The 5,046-nt window shown below is 32.2% G+C and overlaps 1 long non-coding RNA gene across 4 annotated transcripts; it reads right to left on the bottom strand.

The window, feature by feature from the left end:
* Positions 1-417: 417 nt before the first annotated feature.
* On the bottom strand, positions 418-4,671 carry LOC140865586 (uncharacterized). Of its 4 annotated transcripts, none has more exons than XR_012144640.1 (4): positions 4,479-4,671; positions 3,575-3,622; positions 2,927-3,447; positions 418-807 (listed from the first exon to the last, which is right to left on the bottom strand). It is a non-coding gene; the product is annotated as an uncharacterized lncRNA (long non-coding RNA). The 4 variants fall into 4 exon arrangements; XR_012144642.1 differs by lacking the exon at positions 4,479-4,671 and adding an exon at positions 3,741-4,471; XR_012144641.1 differs by having other exon boundaries at positions 420-807; positions 2,927-3,244.
* Between the last annotated feature and the right edge of the window lie 375 nt (positions 4,672-5,046).

The following is a 5,046-nucleotide window of genomic DNA, read 5'->3' as shown; positions in this document are numbered from 1 at the left end:
TACAATTTTAGTGTTAACAATAAAATATAAAAAAATATTAAATCATAACTTAATTATTTACACAATAGTTAGATATATTAAAATGGATTTCAAATCACCAGTTTATTGGATGAACTTAAAATCCATCATAATTATCATGAATTACCATATAAACATAAAAAAATGGATTTGATGTTTATGGTGTTGCTTTTCTAAACAACAAAAGTGCATTTGAATTTCATGAATTTGAAATACTTCTATCCAACGCTGACAAAATTTTGTTAATTATAGATATGAAATTTGAAATTTTCTTATTTGGGTGAGACAACTCCCCTGGAAAAAAGTGTTAGTCTCATAACACCGGCGCCTTGATATTTGAATAACTATTCGTGCGAAAACAAGATCGATAAATTATGTACATGAAATCAAGGGAATGCATTGAAACCAATACCTTTCAATGTGAATCGCATCCGTACAAAGCGTGATACCATTCTCTCGAAACATAAAAATTTGAGTAGCGACTCTCTTAAACAATATGGTTCAAAACTTGGCATAAAAGGTTTTAACTTACCAAAAGACAACAGACAACAGTTGAGGATGATAGGCATAAAAATTGAGCATAGCGACATGCTTATACATAAGAATTTAAAGTGGTGACATGCTTAAACATATACCGTCCAAAACTTGGTATAAAAAGTTTCAACTCACAAACAGTCAAGGTTGATAGGCATCAGGAAGCTTGAGGCCCACACTTGCAGCAGATTTCCCTAATATTTTTTTCATCTCATCCGTCCTATCCACCGCAATGTTGTATGACAACAATAAATCCTATCAATAAACCGAACCAGAAACCAAAAAATTAGCAATAATTTGTTCTATATTCAAATATTAATAAAGATGAATGTAGCCTCAAACATGGAGCATTATGTTTAGTCTCACTATTGACTTTAATAGTGTACTGAATCAAAACATTATTTCAGAAGTTGCATATATTTTCCCCCCAATTAGCCTACAAATGAACCACCAAAGATATACTTAATGTGGTGTCAAATCAAATCCAAGTACGAAGTTAACAACTGCATCATAATTTATCAAACTTTCAAGCCAATGCATGATCTGTAGAAGCCCCATAAAGTAAATTTCAGTAAAGAACTGTTTAGTTTTTTATGTAGCGAAATATTTTCGAGGTTAACTTGTCATATAACAAAGCTACAAAGGAATTACAAATATTAGATAGAGGCACACAAATTCAAAAAAGGCAACAGGAAAGATCATAGTTGTTAAAGGCGAGCCCCTCTCGCCTTAAGCGCCACCAGGCGACCCCTCGGCGCCTTGAAAAGGCGAGCGCCTCTCGCCTTAAGCTGCGCTTGGGATATTCCCAGGCGCAGCATTTTAATAAGGCGAGCCCGCCTCAGTTTTTGTTTTCTGTTTTTTACATTTCTTTTATATTTTTAATTTTAACATAATAAAAGGAAAGTCTATCAAACCCTAGAATAAAATAAATGGGCTAGAAAGTTATATATTTTCCCTTTTTTAATTTAAAGAACATTTAATTGAGTTTCCATTTCCCAAAATATTTGAAAATTACATTTATAGATAGATAGATAACAACTATAAATTAGGATCTAAATTGTCAATCTGCCTTAAACTAGAATCTAAATTTGATTGACTGCAAATTAGTAGAGAAAATCCCTACAATTATTATGGTAAAAAAGAAAAATAAAAGTAAACAAAAATCTACTAGTAATAGGATTTCTTAACTACACACAACATTCTAAATATTAAATCTTAGTATTCTAGATTAGAAAACTACAAATAATGCAGAAAAATGCCAAGAATGAAATATTTTTTTACTGCATTCTTAAAGAATATGCACTTTTCACAAAATAATAGTAGTAGATAAATATTTTTTATGATATGATATATTTTGTTTAGCTTAATTATTTCAATAATAGTGTTTTATCATATAATAGCATTAAATAAATATAGTTTTCTGAAATATTAATGGTGCGCCTTGCTTCGATAAGGCGTGCGCCTCAGGCTCCAGGACCCTTTGCGCCTTGCGAGGGTGTTTGGCTAAACTTATTAAAAACTGCTTATAAGCTCTGGGAGCTTATAAGTTGTTTTGGGAGCTTATAAGCAGTCAAGTCTTATTTTAAAAATAAGTTGTTAAAGTGTTTGGATGGACTTATTTTAAACAACTTAAAGATGTTGATTAGTTTGGTATTATAAGATCTTTTTATTGTTGAAATTACCAAAAAAAGTAACATACTATAAAAATAATTTAAATAGTAACATACATTTAAAAATACTTTTAAATTTATTATAAATATTAAACATATATTTAAAAAATAAAACTATTTTTAATTTTAATTTAGAAAAAAATTTGATAAATTATGCATAAAAAATGGACAGAGGGCGTTGTGAGAATTTAATAAAATATATAAGTATAATATGGTGAAGTAAAATATCAAAATAAGATCTTTTTGAAAAAAGTACCCTCCCCCTTACTTTTTTAAAAACAGCTTATTTTGACCGCTTTTAAGTTGTTTGACAAAAAATTTGCCAAACAAACTTAAAGAGCTTATAAGCTCTAAAACAACTTATAAGCTGTTTTTAAAAGCTTATAAGTTCTCCCAAACACCCTAGCTTTGCGCCCTTAACACCTATGAGAAAGATCAAGTACTCACAAATGCTCAAAAATTCCTAGTCACAAACAAAATATAATTCGGTTACAGGTAATTACGCTGATCAAACATTATACAACAACAATACTATACCTCATGCATAAACTATATACTAAATTTTAATTGTTCTTAAATCATATATAGCATCAATTATTCTTCTTATAATCAGTTACCACAAAATATTAGTATATAAATTTGCTACGAACATAAAGCAAACAGACAACAGGAGTATCATTGGTGAAGAAGTCAGAAATAATCACCTTGTGATGATGGACACTGTTAAGATAGAAGGTGTAATCACTGGCAATCTTCAAGTTCCTTGAGTCCTCAAAGTTGATATTCTTCCTAAATTCATTCTTGATAAAATCAGTGAAATGGGCCTTGCATTCTTCTTTCCCAACATGTTTCCCAACTGCTTTTAGAAGATGTCTATACACCTTCACTGTCGTATTTGCTCCATGAAATGATGAATTCATTTCTTCTTTGAATTATTTCTTTTGTCCACTTTAAAGAATTGCTTTTCCAACACAAATGAGTGACAGATATATCTCTTGATAGAAACTCAACCGGCAACTAAACTGCAATCCATTTTCATGAAAACAAACGTAAGTGGAAGGAAGATTTGCCTTTCTTTTTTCTTCTAATTTCTTCTCCAAGTTGTAGATGTTGGTTTACAAAAGCCCACAACATTCCTAGTGTTATAAATGAAAGGGCCGAACCCAAATTAGCAAAACCGAACCGCCCGAACTTTTCTCCAATCAACGATACCAATATATTTTCCCTATTAAAACCGAACAAAACGAACTAATTAAAACTCCTTTTGCAGTTTGTTTGACAAACGGCAGGAAAATGCTTTTCTTTCTTTTTTTTCCTCACAAATCAGTAATCACAAAAAAACATTACTTAACTAAATCAACCACTAAATGCTTCCATTGACGGGCGCCTAGAGCCACAACCTACAAAACGATAAATCACAATAATAACATATTTTGGAAAACTAGAATGGTTATTAAAGAAAGAAGTTTAAATCCACCGAAAAATCACAACTTAAAACAAACGAAAACGGAGAATTACCTCTTCAAGATTATCGATTTCTCGTCATTGATGCAGATTCTCCATTTTAAGTTTCGAAAGTTAGGGTCGGAGAACATGGGAGGGAGAGAAGCAAGAACGATGGAAATGAAAGGGTTTTTTTTGGCTTTTCTTCGTTAAAGTGTAAGCCACTACAAGAAGGCCCATTACAAAAAAGATTTAAAATTTGAAGCCAACACTTAGGGGTGTTCATTCGGTTCAAACCGCCCGAACTGAACCGGTTTTTCGGTTAAACCAAAATTTCAGTTCTCCGAAACGCCGAACCGAAAACCTAACCGAATGGAGCGGTTTGGTTCAGTTCGGTTCGATTTTTAACCGAATTTATTTCGATTTTTTCCGTTAACCGTTTTTTTTTTTAGATTTCTGAGTTTCTGTTGATGAACTAATTTTTTAAAAAGTGAACAATCGATTTTAATTTGAGTCAAATACATGTGATTAACATTTAACTGCTTCGGAAAATATATTTGTACATAAACCAAATTGAGATTTGAGAACAAAAATTGAACAAAGATTCACAATTCACAAAGCATACCACTGCCGTCCCACTCCCATATTACATTTCACAAATTCACAAAGCATACTACTGCCGTCCCACTCCCATATTAAATCTCACAATTCACAAAAACCCAAAATTTCAAATTTACATCTCACAAAAACCCAAAAATAAAAGTATACAAACTGAGTCAATCAACTATAAACCATGAAAAAATTGCAAAATACCTTCGAAATTTATTTTCATTGTGTTCCGATGGACAAGAGGAAGAGGGGATTAGGGAAGCCAAAAGAGGAGGCGTGCGGGCAGCAGAAAGGAGCGACGGCGACGGCGACGGCAACGGGTTCAAGGGGTCAAGACAAGTCGAAGTCGAAGTCGAAGATCTGCAGGAGCGACTCAAGCGAGGGGTTCAAGATTTGAGATTTGAGATTTGAGAGATGGGAGAAATCGCGATTTCGGTTTAAGAAATAAGAATAAAGAGTTAAAGAAACACGTTTCTCACTTTCTTTTTTTTGAGCCAACGTTTCTCACTTTTAAGTTTCAAATATAAATGAAATATAAATAAAATAAATACCAAGTCAAATTTAAAATTTAAAAAAAAAACAAAAAATGGGGTTCACGGGTTCGGTTCGGTTAACCGTAATAAAAAATCGAACCAAATCGAAAACCGAAATTTCAAAAAATTCGAAAACCGAGCCGAATTTTCGGTTCGAATCGAATTTTTGGTTTCGGCTCGGTTCGAACGGTTAACCAAACAGTGAACACCCCTACCAACACTATTTTTAAATTTTTTTA

This window comes from Henckelia pumila, chromosome 4 (genome assembly GCF_033568475.1).
Source record: "Henckelia pumila isolate YLH828 chromosome 4, ASM3356847v2, whole genome shotgun sequence".
NCBI classification, from domain to species: domain Eukaryota; kingdom Viridiplantae; phylum Streptophyta; class Magnoliopsida; order Lamiales; family Gesneriaceae; genus Henckelia; species Henckelia pumila.
This window is presented reverse-complemented; position numbering and strand designations above follow the sequence as displayed.